The sequence below is a fragment of the Gopherus evgoodei genome, chromosome 12, assembly GCF_007399415.2.
Source record: "Gopherus evgoodei ecotype Sinaloan lineage chromosome 12, rGopEvg1_v1.p, whole genome shotgun sequence".
NCBI classification, from domain to species: Eukaryota; Metazoa; Chordata; order Testudines; family Testudinidae; genus Gopherus; species Gopherus evgoodei.
This window is the reverse complement of record NC_044333.1, coordinates 19853778-19870834: the sequence shown is the minus strand read 5'-3', so window position 1 is coordinate 19870834 and position 17057 is coordinate 19853778. Positions and strand designations below refer to the sequence as shown.

General features: G+C 41.5%; 1 protein-coding gene across 2 annotated transcripts in view; it reads right to left on the bottom strand.

Moving 5' to 3' along the window:
• The window catches only part of SHCBP1 (SHC binding and spindle associated 1), a 110442-nt gene that overhangs the window by 57663 nt on the left and 35722 nt on the right, over nt 1–17057 (bottom strand). Inside the window, exons 1-3 of one of the 2 annotated variants that reach the window (XM_030581265.1) lie at nt 14189–14236; nt 10865–10932; nt 10239–10309 (exon numbers count right to left, since the gene is read on the bottom strand). The gene's annotated coding sequence lies outside the window, so the exon portion shown is untranslated. Of the gene's footprint in view, nt 1–10238; nt 10310–10864; nt 10933–14188; nt 14237–17057 lie in introns of those variants that run through there. The other variant, XM_030581264.1, reaches the window with a different exon arrangement.

Sequence of the window (17057 nt, the reverse complement as noted above, 5' to 3'; positions counted from 1 at the left end):
TGTCTAACCACTTTTTCTGTGTATCAGAAAGGAATGGATAGAAGAACACAGCAGTGTTTGGAAGTGAAATGCTCTGGAAAAATTAGATTGGTCCAGACATTAAGTATGTGCTATATTTCTATGTGAGATTATTTATCTAATTCTCCTGTGGCAAGATTACTCCACAATTAAAATCTGTCAAATAATTTGATACAGTTGCTACATCTCTCACCCCTCCACCCTACAAATACATTTATCTTCATAGCACACAGTTACCATGGTTTCTAGGTGCAATAGATAGCATTGGGCATAAAATCCAGGTATTATTTCAGAGCCACTTAATTTTATATATCACTAATGACTTGGAAGTGCAAATAGCATGCACAGACACAGGAAACCAGTGTCAAAATCATTGCATTGTGTAGATTTAGCTATCTAAACATTTCCTAATCGGTCAGATACTTTTCCTGTGATTCAAATTTTTTCAGTCAATTTAACACATCTAGTAATGACTCATAGGCTTGATTTTGGGCTAGTCTACACTGGCAAGGCTTAAATGCTGCCACGGCAGTGCTTTAACGTGGCTTGTGTGGTCTAAAAGAGCCACCGCCACAAGGGGTGTGGCTCCCAGCGCTGGTACACTGTCTACACTGATGCTTTACAGTGCGGAAACTTGCTACGCTCAGGGATGTTTTTTCACACCCCTGGACAAGAAAGTTGCAGTGAAGACAAGCCCTTTGGGTGATATTCCATGATATTTTTAAACTAGACTAACAACCTGCCAATTTATTAAGGGTATGTCTACACTGGAAACTTCAAAGCGCTGCTTCGGGAACGCTCCCACGGCAGCGCTTTGAAGTGCGAGTGTGGTCGCACATGAGCACTGAGAGGGAGCTCTCTGTGCTCCTGGTAATCTACCTCCACAGGGGGATTAGCTCTGGTCTATGCTCTCAGAGCCTGTCAACACTAGCGCTTTAAAGCACTCAGCCTTGCTGCAGCCCCCCGAGCCAGCAAGTTAGAATGCTATAAAATGTAAGTGTAGACATGCCCTTTCTATCAAGTATGTCTGGTGATTGGCATTAGACTAGCTATATGCAGTGTAATTATAACCAGGTCAGTCCAGGATACAATGGGTGAGGTAATATCTTTTATTGGACCAACTTCTCCTGGTGAGAGAAACAAGCTTTCAAAGTCCCACAAATCTATAACCCACTAATCCCCTCTTTTTGTCCTATGACTGCAGAGGTGTTAGTGGGCCACTAACTTGAATGGTCCCTTACAGCATGTGGTCACTACTTATGCTAAACAATCATTTTGCTGTGATGCTGGGAGTTCCTTTCCCAGACCTGACAAAGAGCTGTCTGTGGATCAGAAGCAGGTCTCTCTCACCATCAGAAGTTGGTCCAATAAAAATTACCTCACCCACCTTGTCAGACTAGATTTATGTTAAGGTCAAAGATTGAATCAATTCATTCCTAACTAAACAAGGGACTTAATGTTACCATAACTATATAACCTGTCCTATTTCTGTCTTGTGAGCCAAAATAGCTCTCATAACTGCTCCACGCATTACATCACAGTCAGCAATTCCTGAATTACTAGAGGAAACTGCATTTCTTCAGTGCTAATTCATGGTGATGTTTAATTAATCACAAGACATTAAACACCAGAACTTTTTTAATCCCCAAAATATCAAACAACTAATGATCAATCTGACTAAATAATTAATTGTAATAGTTTTCATATGCCATTTTAAAACATTACAGCTAGAGTTACAGAGGGTAAGTGTTGACTTCCTCACTGACCTTTAGATGTTCAATGTATAAATCACAAATTAGCACATATCTGGTCCTATGTTGGCACCTTGTATAATTACAATTTACAAACAGCACTCAAATAAGTTTAAAAAATATTGTAGTGGGTTTTTCTTTAAGTTCTGGTGCATCTAAAAGGGTAGATTTTACCCTGAAAGTAAAACACTTCCCTCTGAAAATTTCAGTTCACATTCTATATACACTTCACGTATTAGAACACAATACTTGGGAGTCAAGAATTTTGTCGTAAAAAACAAATTGATGCCATGAACACCCGCTCATTTCCACTGTAGAGTAAGCCCTAGGACATGACAAACACAAAATTCCTGTTTTTTCATGCATTCTCCCAATGACCTTTGCAAACATCAGGTACTCTAGGCATTATTTTTAGAGTAGATCTGAGAAAGAGGTTTGGTTTTTTGTTTAAGTCCACCCTTTGAAACCTTCCCCTTTATTTACAGTATAGTGTTGAATCTTTCCATTTCCTCCACCCCCCATGTATTGTTAATCTTGTACATATAAAGACAATACAACCACCTCTGATTTATGGTGTATATGAAGCAAAAACAGATAATTTCCAAAATACAAGGAAGAGTCCATAGGGCAAAGGATGTGAATGAGGATGGTGCATTTATTACATTTAGGGTGAGATTTTTCCATTTGCCTAATTCTGCTCCCATAAAGTCAGGGGCATTTTAGCATTGATTTCAATAAGAGCAGAGTTAAGCTAATCCTGAGCACTTTTGAACACTTTGAAGTTGTTATGATGAGATTTTCAAAAGACAGGATGTCATGGTATAATCCCCCACTCTGAACCTTAGCGTCCAAAAGATGGGGTACCAGCATGAATTCCTCTAAGTTCAATTACCAGCTTAGTACTTGTAGCACTGTCACCAACCAGGAATTCCAGTGCCTGGTACACTCTGGTCCCCCCAAAACCTTGCCCAGGGACCCCCAAGACCCAGTCCCTCCGGATCTTAACACAAGGAAAGTAAACCCTTTCCCTCACTGTTGCCTCTCCCAGGCTTCCCCTCCCTGGGTTACCCTGGAAGTTCACTGTGATTCAAACTCCTTGAATCTTAAAACAGTGAGGAAAATCCACCTTCCCCCCTCCTTCTCTCTTCCCCCTCCCAGACTCTCCCTGAGAGAGACAGTAATCCTAACACAGAGAGAAAATTAACCTTTCTCTCCTCCTTTTTCCCCACCAATTCCCTGGTGGATCCAGACCCAGTCCCCTGGGGTCTCACCAGAATAAAAAAAACAATCAGGTTCTTAAACAAGAAAAGCTTTTAATTAAAGAAAGAAAAACAGTAAAAATGATCTTTGTAAATTTAAGATGGAATATGTTACAGGGTCTTTCAACTATAGACACTGGGAATACCCTCCCAGCCTAACTATACAAGTACAAATTAAAATCCTTTCAGCAAAATACAAATTTGAACTCCTTCCAGCCAAATACACATTTGCAAATAAAGAAAACAAACATAAGCCCAATTCGCCTATTCTACCTAGTACTTACTATTCTGGACATATAAGAGCCTGGATTGGAGAGAAACCTGGTTGCACGTCTGGTCGCTCTCTGAACCCAGAGTGAACAACAACCAAAAACTAACAGCACACACAAAAACTTCCCTCCCTCAAGATTTGAAAGTATCCTGTCCCCTGATTGGTCCTCTGGTCAGGTGACAGCCAGGCTCACTGATTTTGTTAACCCTTTACAGGCAAAAGAGATATAAAGTACTTCTGTTCTATTAACTCCTACTATCTGTTTATGACACAGGATGTCTGTCATTGCCTGATATTTTTCTCTTTCTTCTGCCCTCTATGCTCCAGGTACCATTGGTGGACACAGAGGGCTGCTGATTAGGGTGATCAGATGTCCCCTTTTAAACAGGACAGTCCGATATTTAAGGCCTCCTGACCCCTAAAGCCTTAAAGGTAAGGTAAATAAAAAGAATCCATCTACACAGTATTTCTTTTTAACAGGGACTCAGTCAACATGATGTTAATTTCAATGTACTGCTTAGTTCTGATTGATTGCCATTGAACTTGCTTGAATATGAGTAATTTTACCAGGTATCTCCCATTCAGCATAGGGAAATATGGTCACTCTACTACTGACCATACCCTCTGTGGAAACATTTGCTCTTAATGTACATGAAAATTGGAAAATGGCTAGTTATTGAGACATTCTCAACACTAAACACTTAGATGCTTATTTCTGCTAGAAATGGGACTAAGCCTCTACAGCAAAGCTAACTCTCTTCTCTGCTTCAGGCTTTGGAGAAATTAAAATCTGAATCTAAACTCCATGACTCAGTACCATCTTTCCATTAAGGGACGCGCTATCATTTAAAAATACCTGGAATACATCTACTTTGTGTCTGATGCAGTACAAACTTGACAGTAGGTATCATTGGACATCAGACAAAGGCAGCTGAACCAGAGGGAGGAATGTGGCTAAGGAATCAGAGCCAGGCCCCACATCCATTTGTTTTGTAGCTAGATGACCTTGAAAATGGTTTGCTTTGTAAGGATCACTAATATAAGTTCCCAAATGAAAAGAGTTCTGCTGCCAATGACACAAACTGTTTACCTTTGCTATAGGTGATTCCACATGTTGTGAATATTGATGACTATGTTGGGCAGTTGCATGAAATGTGGAACTATCCTGAGGACAACGCATATTGCTGATGTAGAACAGCGTAAGGGTGCCCCTGTAATATATTGTAGGTCTTTTTCTCCAAACCTTCTTGCTTATGTGTCAGACACAGTGTGAAAAGTTTTCAGCTGAGTGGGTTCCTCACGCCATATCCTCAAGGATAGTGAGGGCTTTTTATAATACCTTGACTTGCAACAGTAGTACACAGCCTCTTGAGCATGAGACTTGGTATAATAATAATCTTTTATAGTGGATTCCAGCGGGGTTGTGCCTCTGCTTGCATCTTGTGCAGAATGCCTGATCACTTGTAATCATTTAACACCTATGCTGTCGTCTTTATTCTTTCCTCTGGCTCTCCATAAAGTGGTGCATTGATTTTTAGCTGGTCCCAGTGATTTACATTGCTTTAAAAAACCTCACTATATTTGATCCTCATACCCTAGGTATTTGCATTCTGACACCAAACAACCTATGGTGCAATGATGGCACCTCAGAAAGATACCTGGTGACTGAGACATTATCATGTTGGTCCTAGGGTGTGCAATTCACCACTTCAGTCTCAGCCCATCCCACCCCACTTTCAAGAGCTAGTTCTGCAAATTGCACTGCAAAGTAACAGGGTTCACCCACATAGAGTAATTTGCAGGACTGGAGCCTTTAAATAATTTATTGAAACTTCTTTTCCAGCAGTCTGTTTTAAAGCATTCTCTGTCCCACTGAGACAGCCCCTATATAATGATACCACTTTGCCTTTTACAGATTGGATTGGATTTTTACATTATAGGCCAGATTCTGAACACAGTTTTTATAACAGTAACTTTCATTGGCAGGACTCTGAATTCACACTAGTGTAACTGAGATCAGAATCTGGGCTCATGTATTTTCCAAAGTTTTATTTTGCTAATCTTATACTCATCCATTTGATTAGAGCCTAAGGTAGGGGGATGTATCTTTATAAATGAGACTGTCACTATAGCTGTTGTATGTGTATTATAGCTAAAAAACCATAACATTAGGGTCCAGTTCTAACTCTATCTTTAGTTAGATATTATCAACTGTTATCCCTGTTGGATAGCGCCTTACATCACAATTAGCCCCACCTGACTTCAGTAGGACTAGTCACAAAGTCAGGTGCTGTTAGAATTATTATTAATTTAGGATACGACTAGACATTAATTTAACCCTACATTCTTTTATACACAATTGCTGTAAACATGCCTAAAAGTCTAAACAACAAGCCATTTACTACATCCAAACAGTGACAAACATTTATAAGAAAGGCCCTCCTTAACTTGCACTATTGCAAATTCCACAATACTAGGCTTCCACCGCAGTTTTGACAGTGGGAGCCCTGGCCACCGTGGGGCTGAGAGCAGGAGCTTCCACTGTCAGCTGATGGCGGCCCTTGGTCCCTGCTCTCAGCCTCAGGCCGTCAACAGCAGGCAATTTTGGAAAATTAATAATGGACTTAATTACAGCAAATAAGGCCCCTTACTACTTTTCTGTAGTTTTCCATGGCTTGTGTCCAACTCAGCTGCAGTTTTTGGACAATCATGCCAAAATTCAAGTAGGGCCTTATTTAAAAGCATTTGATCAAAATACTCAACTGGACTAGACGCAGGAGTGCTTAGACTCATGTTGGTCAGCTCCAGCTTGGTCAGGCATTTATTAGCAATGAACCCCTCAAGATTTTACACTTCATATCCTTTAACAAACAAGTGATGTAATTTTTTTTAGCTAAGTTAACAACAGACACAGGTTTTGACCAATTTGGGGTCCTTGCCGATTAAACATGCACAATCCTTTCTCATTAACTATGCCTGATATTTGGGGCTGCTTCTTCCTTCTATCTGATCAGTTACCTTTCAGGTTCAGCTTTTCCAATTAAGTCATATTCTTTCAAGGCTTTCCAACAACTTTAATAAAACCTGCACTTAACACACAGTTTTTTCATTAAACTAAGCTAACTGAGCATGAGGAAAGGGATCGGAATCTGGCTCTACAGTCTTATCTTAGCAAGAATTATAGGATGAGGTAGAGTTTCTATACCCATGAGAAGCCAACCACCGCTAGGAATAATCCATTACAAAAAATGGGGAGTCCTTTTCAAATTTATACTTAAAATAACAAAAGACTACAAGTAAGTATATATAAATATTAACTTAATGTAGCCATTACACTCCAGATCATGCAAAGCAGGAAAGAAGTGGAGGAAGGGACAGAAATCCAACAATGAACGAGCAGACACTTACATTGTAGTTGGGTTCTTTAGTCACAAGATTTAATCATTGCTTTTTTCTTTCCCTTTGCTTTTCTCAATTTTTTATTTATATATATTTTTTTAATTTCAACCCCATACACTTTTCACTCAAAGAGAACAGGAGTACTTGTGACACCTTAGGGCTTGTCTACATCACAAAGTTGCAGCGCTGGTGAGGGGGTTACAGCGCTGCAACTTAGGAGGTGTACACATCTGCAGGGCATCACCAGCGCTGCAACTCCCTGTTTGCAGCGCTGGCCGTACTCCCGTTTTGTCTTGGGTGTAGAGGATCCAGCGCTGGTGATCCAGCGCTGGTAATCAAGTGTAGACACTTACCAGCGCTTTTCTTGACCTCCGTGGAATAAGCAGGTATCCCAGCATACCTGAGGAAGCCTCTCTGGTAATCAAGCAGGTCTCCTTCCCTGGTTTGCTCTCGCGTTCCCCGAATCCCCGAGCAAGCAGGTCTCCTTCCCTGCGGTTTGCAGGGGGGTTCGGGGAACGCGAGAGCAAACCGCGGCGAAGCTGGTCTCCTTCCCCAGTTTGCTCTCGCGTTCCCCGAACCCCCCTTGAAGCCGCCCAACAGCGCTGCAGTGTGGCCACATCTAACACCATTTGCAGCGCTGGTTGCTGTAAGTGTGGCCACTCTGCAGCGCTGGCCCTATACAGCTGTACTAATACAGCTGTAACAACCAGCGCTGCAAAATTGTAGATGTAGACATATCCTACAGTGCCACAAGTACTCCTGTTCTTTTTGTGGATACAGACTAACGCTGCTACTCTGAAACTTTTCATTCAGTGATTTGTACAGATCAATGGCACAAGATACAACACTTCATATAAAAAACCGAAGAGCCTGATCCTATTCCTATTGAAATCAATAGGAATTGTCCCATTAGTTTATGTGGGAGCAGGCATGTCAAGTGTTAAATTTTATTAGAGCCAAAACAAAATGTGCAAGGCAGGCTAATCAGAAGGCGGCTTGAAGCAGCTGGAATAAGCAGTCTGTGGTTTGAAGGAGCTTTGTCAGTGTAATGAGAGCTGAAATAGTGATTTTTACACTGAGTGACCAACACTCTGTTGTCTGTGTGGCTGTGAAGCCTGCTGACCACCTGGGAAGGGTACGCCAACTGAGACTAGCTCAGGAAGCAAAAAACAATGCTACATTTTGAATGAGATAAATATAAATGAACTAACATCAACATATCAAATGAGAGAAACAAAGAAAACAAAAGAGTATGAGTCCAGAAGGGACCAGCAGTATCTTTGTTTTTCTTATTTTCAGGCTGCCTGGAGATTAAGTGAAAAGAGCTGTGGTGAGGCCCTCATGCTGGTATTACTGTCATTGTCCTGCTGAGCTTAAGTACCAGACAGGCCAAGCCATGCCACCAAGTATTTCTCTTTATTATGCAAAGGTGACATCTGCATGATCATATTCTATGCAGCTAGATAGAGGAATCCTGAGGGAAAATTGCCCTGACAACCTGTACAGCCTAGACTTCCACACATGCTGATCTATTTCAGAGGAATGGTGTAAGAGCTGCTAATTCATAGGGAACAGATTGTGAATCCTTTGTTTTTGTTGGATAATCTTACTCCCTGATTAGTCATAGTAAGCTCAGTAGAACTTCTTGCAGAGAGAGGCTTTATGCAAACTAAATAGGTATATCAGATTCTGGTCCTAACTGTTTGTGAAACACTTTAAGAACAATTTGAACTGCTACAAAAATAATGTAATAAGATTAAGGGCTTGTCTACATCACAAAGTTGCAGCGCTGGTGAGGGGGTTACAGCGCTGCAACTTAGGAGGTGTACACATCTGCAGGGCATCACCAGCGCTGCAACTCCCTGTTTGCAGCGCTGGCCGTACTCCCGTTTTGTCTCGGGTGTAGAGGATCCAGCGCTGGTGATCCAGCGCTGGTAATCAAGTGTAGACACTTACCAGCGCTTTTCTTGACCTCCGTGGAATAAGCAGGTATCCCAGCATACCTGAGGAAGCGTCTGGTAATCAAGCAGGTCTCCTTCCTCGGTTTGCAGGGGGTTTCGGGGAACGCGAGAGCAAACCGCGGCGAAGCTGGTCTCCTTTCCCGGTTTGCTCTCGCGTTCCCCGAACCCCCGTGCAAGCAGGTCTCCTTCCCTGCGGTTTGCAGGGGTGTTCGGGGAACGCGAGAGCAAACCGCGGCGAAGCTGGTCTCCTTCCCCGGTTTGCTCTCGCGTTCCCCGAACCCCTGTGCAAGCAGGTCTCCTTCCCTGCGGTTTGCAGGGGGGTTCGGGGAACGCGAGAGCAAACCGCGGCGAAGCTGGTCTCCATCCCCGGGTTGGTCTCGCGTTCCCCGAACCCCCCTTGAAGCCGCCCAACAGCGCTGCAGTGTGGCCACATCAAACACCACTTGCAGCGCTGGTTGCTGTAAGTGTGGCCACTCTGCAGCGCTGGCCCTATACAGCTGTACTAATACAGCTGTAACAACCAGCGCTGCAAAATTGTAGATGTAGACATACCCTAAGTCTCAAACCATCAGTGCAGTCTGAATTGACCTCTATGCTTTAAAGATATCAGTAATCAAAGATCAAAATCCTCAGTCTTTCTTCAGACTAGCTCACTTCCCAGTGAACTCAGGTTACAGAAGGCTGACTGTGAGAAAGCAGACATGATCACTGGAAATTTGTGAGGGCCTAAAAAAAAGGGGGGCTTTTAAGGAATGACTGGGGAGAGGGATGGAGAACAATTGAAGGGGAATTTGAAATGTTTTAACCTTTGCCTCTTGCAAATTGACAGAAAGCCATTTTATCTGTGTAATGGTCCTCACTCAGAGGTTGGTCGAGAAGCATGGCCTAGTGATCACAGCCATGACCCAGAACCAGCAGAAGGATTGTTGGAAGGGGAGCCCAGGTCCCTCCACTCCACCAAGCTCCAACCAAGGGTCTTTTGGGGCTACCAGTGGTCTAGCAACTGAGGCTGCTTAAGGCTGTCCTCACTGGACCACTTCCTATTCCCCACCCCCGCCCCCGCCCGGCCAGCTCAGTCCATGGATTTCCCTGCTGGGGTAATCCACACCAAGGAAATAAAAAGGGATTACCAATGTCCAGGGTCCATGCAGGGCAGAGGGTGATACTTCCCTCTCTGACAACTGCCCCAAAGGGGCCTTCCCTGAGGGAAGGGATGACCCACCCTAGAAACCATCAGAGACTAATCAGCCTTCCCTCTGCTCTGCTGGAGCAGTGGAGTGCATGTCTGCCCTCTCATGAGCTGTTCCCCTCTCTTTTAATTCCTCCATCAGATGATACATTTGCTGGCTGAGCCCAAAATAATCTCTTAATTTCTTGTTGCCCAGTGTAGGGTTTGTACACGGATCACACCCTGTCATGTAATAACAAGCTGCCATTGATACTTCATGCTGCATTTTCTGACAGTGTTCTACTAGGAGAAAATCCATTAGCCTTTGTAATAGGGATGACACATGCATTGCACGGCCAGAAGTGAAGCTTCTCCATTGATATCTATACACAAATAAGAATCTGAACTCACCATTCCTCCCTGAAGAGAATTTCCTGGTCAGCATCTTGAGTTTCATCTAGATGAGAGATGAGTCCCTTCACCTAGTTTAAAAAGTTAAGGGATCAAGAGAAGACAGAGGAGACAGCAGCTTGAATGATTCAGGGATCTTCAGTATTGCAATGGTCAGAAAAAAATGGGCTGTGTGCAAGTACAAATTCAATAAGACCCTGATTCAGGACAGTACTTAAGCACATGCCTAATTTTAAGTATTGTTTGCAGTGTTGTTGTAGCCGTGCTGTTCCCAAGATATTAGAGACAATGTGGGTGAGGTAATATTTTTGATTGGACCAATTTCTGTTGGTGAAAGAGACATAGAACTCATATTTAAATCAATGGAAGTATTCATATGCTTAAAGTTAGGCATGTGTTTAAGTTTCTTTCTGAATCAGGTCCTAATAACACTTTCTGAACTGGGATCTGAAAATGAATATGAAAAATCCGGACGGGCTTTCATCCTAATCATTTCTAAGCACCTGTCCCTTCGAGGTGTTGCATAGGAAACAAGATATAGAAAATATTACACTGTTTACAGGAGTGAATAAATCAGTATTACATACATACTTGACATACTTTAATGGTCCAGTGCATCAACTTACTTTCATTTCCACTGTTCCATTCTGTGTGATAGCCACACACAGTGGGTCTCCTGCTCAGTCACCAGCAGCTGAAAAAGAAATTAACAGAGGCCACCTGTATGCACAGAGCTCTTTCAAGTTGTTAGAGAGCTGCAGGGTGAAAATGATGAGTAGAATATAACATTCACTGTCAGCTTTCCTGCCAGGCCTGAGGGAAAGGGCTGCTGATTTCAGAAGCAGAACTGTAGCAAATCTCTCTTGTAACAAAGAAAGAGGGAAATGTGAGAAAAGACTGGAAAAAAAACTAGAAGAGATGAAGAAAATGCTTGTGAAAGGAGGGAAAAGCAAAAGAATAATGGAGAGCTGGAAAAGGTAGGGAGAGAAAAGAGGTAGGGAAAGACAGAATATAAAGGACATCAAGGAAAGATGGACAACAATTTTTATGTATTTGTGTCAAAATCCCCAGCAATCAAGACTCTATTGTTCTAGGCACTGTACACACATCATTAAAAGAGTCCTTGCCCCAAAGAGCTTGCAATCTGAATTGGTATGACAGATGGAGGGGGATCGGATGCAATATATAAGTAGTCCTTTAGACCACTGGTTTTCAAACAGGGGTACATGTACCCCTGGGGGTACTTAGAGGTCTTCTAGGGGTACATGTCTAGATATTTGCATAGTTTTACAACAGGATGCATAGAAAGCACTAGCAAAATCATTAAACAAGTCATTGTCTGCATGAAATGTTTCGTTTGTATACTGCTCTATATACTATACACTGAAATGCAAGTATAATTATTTTAAAATCATAAAATTAAAAAATGAGAAAGTAAGCAAATTTTCAGTAATAATGTGCTGTGACACTTTTCTTTTTTTGTCTGATTTTGTAATCAAATAGTTTAAGTGAGATGAACATGGGGTACACAAGATAAAATCACATTATTGAAAGGGGCACAGTTGAGAGCCACTGTTTTAGACTATCAGTTCTATGGGGCAGGGACTAACATTTGCTGTATGTTTGCACAGCACCTAGCACAATGGGGCCCCGAGCCAGTTGGCCTCTAGGTTCCATTTCACTATAAATTTAAATAGGAGCAATCACTGAGGTCACATTAGTTCAATTGGGGGAGATGATGTTTGTTTTTTATTTTTGATTATTGATGTATCTATAAAAGGGGAGATGGTGGAGAGAATAAGACAGGGAGAGGAGAGATGGGGAGGAATGTTAAGGGCAGGAGGAGAGAGAGGGCATTTTTTCATATTTAATAATCAAGTTTAATGTTACAACAGCAAATATGATGTTTGTCTCCACATAGAAGGTGAAATCATGGCCCCATTGAAGTCAACAGCAAAGTTCATATTGACTTCAATAAGGCCAGGATTTCACACACAGACCTTGCATCTATGGGGATAAGGGCCACAAGCTGCATTATGTCCAGCTCTACCATTCTCTGTACCAGTATTCTGACTACTCAATTTAAATGCACAACATTGATTTTAACTTTTTTCACAATGAAAAAGGCATTTCCAGTTATTTTGAGCAGACAAGATTTTTGTTCAATGCATTGATATATTTTCATCTATATGAATTAAAATTATTTTTGCTTAAGTAATGTGAATTACAATTCTTGTTGTAGAGGAAGTGAGGTAGGTGTATCTGCTACAAACTGTGGTTTTCAAATGCCATGGTGATCTATATCTATCTATATAACTATATATAGATATATAGATATAAAATATCTGTACATATATACAGATATAATTTAATCTACTCTAAGAAACATTTATACAGTTAAATTAGAAAAGCAGGGAGACAAAGTTAAAATACCCCATCTCGCTTCTATTTGTATTATATATTTTGCTTTAATTGCAAGATGTGGATTTCCCAGTTAAATTAATTAGAATGTTGTTCTTATGAGATCTTACAACATGCAGCAAAGAAATTGTGTTCATAAGCTAAATGTAAAACTTCATCTGAGTGAATTACACATCAGCAAATTCCCTATTTTAATATAACACGTTTGACCAGTGCTGATAATACACTATCACATTTCCTGCTCCCAGTCATTATGAACCATAACAAGACTGATGACCCTAAAAAAAAAGTCAACATAGCCTTATCATTCATGTAGCTTTGGAAACAAAAAATAAAATCTATCCTGATGAAAATCCTGATCCTACAATTAGATCTCCACTGAAGTCAAACTCCCAGCTCCAAATTGCTTATAGTCTACAGTAGTGGCTCTCAAACTTTCCAGACAATTGTACCCCTTTCAGGAATGTGGTTGTCTTGTGTACTCCAAGTTTCATCTCACTTAAACTATTTGCTTACAAAATCAGACAAAAAATACAAAAAAGTGTCACAGCACACTATACTGAAAAATTGCTTACTTTCTCATTTTTACCATATGGTTATAAAATAAATCAATTGGAATATGACTTGTACTTACTTTTCAGTATATAGTATATAGAGCAGTATAAACAAATCATTGTCCGTATGAAATTTTAGTTTGTACTGACTTTGCTTGTGCTTCTTATGTAGCCTGTTGTAAAACTAGGCAAATATCTAGATGAGTTGATGTACCCCCTGTAAGATCTCTGCATACCCCTAGGGATATGTGTACCCCTGGTTGAGAACCACTGGTCTAAATAAGATTTTACAAACTCAGGCCTTGATCTTGCAGCTAGATATACCTGGACAGAACCTGGCACCTGTGCCAATCCCTACTGACTTCAGTGGGTCACTGCATGGACAGAAGCATCTGCCTGCTTGGAACCAGTTGCAGGGTTGGGGCCTTCAAACCTACTCCTGCTCTGGCCGAAGTCAATGTCATAACATGCTTTTTGGCAAATTGCATGTTCTATCATTTGTATTGTATAGTCCAGGGGTAGGCAACCTATGGCACGAGTGCCGAAGACGGCAAGTGAGCTGATTTTTCAGTGGCACTCACACTACCTGAGTCCTAGCCACCAGTCAGGGGGGCTCTGCATTTTAATTTAATTTTAAATTAAGCTTCTTAAACATTTTTAAAACCTTATTTACTTTACATACAACAATAGTTAAGTTATATATTATAGACTTACAGAAAGAGACCTTTTAAAAACATTAAAATGTATTACTGGCACACAACCTTAAATTAGAGTGAATAAATGAAGACTCGGCACACCACTTCTGAAAGGTTGCCGACCCCTGTATAGTCCATCTATTGCACGTCACAGAAATAGATGGAATTCACTTAATTACCATAAATCACAGATTGTCATTTATCTTCACTTGTTAATCCTTAAAGTCACTAACCTTAGCACTATTATCCCATTTATGTGTGATTCAACTAGAATTCTTACCGAAGTAGTAAGGAACACCTTTCTCCTATAGACATTCATTTGATTTCAGGACTGTGATTCTCAAACTGTGGTTTGTGGACCATCAATGACGCACAGAGCCCTTCCTGGTGGACTGAGAGTGAAATGGTTTGAGAGCAAAGCAGAGTGTTGGCAGAGTGCCCTTCACAGGATCTCTCTCTTAGGAAGTGTTCCACTAAAGAAAAAGTTGAAGAACCGTGGCCTTGATACCTAATGCATTGATCTAACTCGCTGTAACAGAGCTAGGCAAAAGTTATTCTTAATGAAAGTAAGTCACAGTAAAGAAAAAAACTCAGAGGATGCCTGTGACTGGCAGGTATTCAGGCACATCTGAAGAAAGAATTGATTTCCGAGATGACTCAGTCATAGAATTAGAGGTGTCTGTGATTGAAGAGACCTATTATCCCATTTAGTCCATCTGTCTGCCATTGCAGGACTGTTCATGGCCTATTCCAGACCAATCCAGTTTCAAATGTCTCATAACAAGATTACTCCGATACCCTTGGGAGGTTATTTCACATTCTGTTCAATTTACGATATTTTTCCTAATATTTAGTCTAAAAATTCTCCTTTGCCTAATTTGATTTAATTACCAGGATTATATGAAACCAAACAGCCTTGGTGAATGATCCCCGCAGGCCTGGTTTTTGCACAATGGAGCATTTTCAAGCTGCCGAACTACTAGATGGCAGAGCTGAGCAACCAGCTAGCTCCTCTGAAAAGTCATCTTGTGGATTTGGGAGACATTGGGCCTATGTCTCAGATAAAGGATGCATGTTAGCCAACCCTCGAATATCCAGGAGGGGACCAGGATAAAGTTCATAGGGTCCTCTGCACCTTTGAAGACTGCAAAAGTGAAGGCATGGGTGTAATACCCACCAATTGGACGGTCAGAAATGGAGTAAGTGGGTCTTGGGGACTGAATACTTTAAGTTTTACATGAACTTTTAGCCAGGGGTGAAAGTAACTTATGGGACTTACTGGTACGCCAGAGTCCTGAGCACGGGGGCAGAATCTCAACCAGAAGGTAACGGCGGCTGGGAGCCCCGAGCCCTTTAAATCCCCGCCAGAGCCCCATAGCAGCAGTAGCTGCAGAAGCAGCTGGGAACCCCGGGGCTCTGGCGGCGATTTTAAAGCATCTGGGGCTCTGCTGCAGTAGATGCGACTGGGAGCCCCAGGCCCTTTAAATCACTGCCAGAGCCCCAGGGCTCCTGGCCACCATCACTTCCCTGGGGCCTCCAGCAGCTGGGCTCTGGCAGCGATTTAAAGGTCCTGGGATTCCAGCCCTTGCTGGGAGCCCCAGGCCCTTTAAATCACCGGCCTGGGGAAGCTGCCCCCTGCTGGTACAGTTAGCTGTGTACCTGCTCTTGCCAGTACGCCATACTGAACTGGACCAGTTACTTTCACCTCTGCTTCTAGCCCATGTTTGTGCAAGATGGGGAGAGCTTAAAATTGTGGGGACAGTTTCAAGTTTTGGGTGGGAGGGAAAAGAAAATTTCATGAAATTTTCCCTTTCTTTCTGAAATTCAAAATTTCATTGAAGTTTGAAAAATTTCAACAAGCTTTATCCAAAACTACTTGTAGTAGTTCTGTCTTTTCTGCCCTGGGTCACACTAAATATTTCTATTGCCTCCTTTGTGCCTTGCATTTTTCCAGTGTTTGTAGAGAGGTCTTTGGTTCTGAATTCTCTAATAGTCAAATCTCTTGCAAAATAATTTCTTAACAGAGAGCATGCAGGTTATGGAAGTTACAGATGCTCATGATTTAGCCTATAAAGCGGGAATTTTAAAGACCGAAATCTTGCAAAATCTTCATTTGCAATGAAAAAAAACACATTTCAAGCATGGGAGAACTATAAAACAGAAAGCCATGCCCAACCATCAACATCTATGAGCGTTCTCAGTAGTTACCTGAAATTGTCTCTTTTAGCTAGCTTGCACAGAAGCTGGCTTGTGGAAAGATGCAATCGCTTGCTTAGCAATGATCAAAGTGCTGTTGCCAAATCCCAGTGTTTGAGTTCATTGCTAACCAACTTTGGAATGTTGCCATAGCTCTAGGTGTGGCCCATGAACAGAGAGCACTGGGGAAGCACAGAGTTTATAGAGATTCCCTGGGTCAAATCTATGCATAATAATTCATTATAGGGTTACATGTGAGGTTTCTAGCAAGAGTCAGTAGTCAACTTGTCATCATAAATCACTGAAAATGTATGCTCAGATAATATTTAAGAAGCTGTCTTTTTACTGAAAATGATGTTCTTAAGGCAGGTGACCAGGAGGTGATATACCTCAGGAATGTTCCTTTCAATCAGGTGGTACAGATGTTTATCTCCTTTCTGGTCACTGTGTAGTGGATATTGTCCATCTCACAATGTATGTCTATTTGTATACTGAGCCTCATCAGAAATTGTGACACCAACAATAGAGGAAAGTCACAGGAATCAGCTGGCAGGGCTTCCTGTTAATGAATATGAACAATGGATTGTTAATATATCTGGGAGTGTCAGACACCCTGGTCCTTTCATCAAAGAGATGAGCGGCCAGTGTCTCAGGAACAGAAAATCAGTCAAGCCTGGCTGTAAAATGCTGGAAGAACTTGGGTGAGCTTTGTTCTATAAGACATGAAAGTATTTAGTTAAGGAAGTCTAGGTTCTAGAATGCGTCTTATGATTTTATATGTAACCATTTGTTTCCAATATTTCTACTTGCTATCACTTGTATCTTTATACCTCATTGAATAAAACTTGTACTTGTTTTCCCTACAAAAATGTCTAAATGTTGTGTGTTAAGCGGAGTGGTGATATAAGGTGTAACTGGTAAACTGGGGTGCACTACTTCTTTGGGAGCAGCAA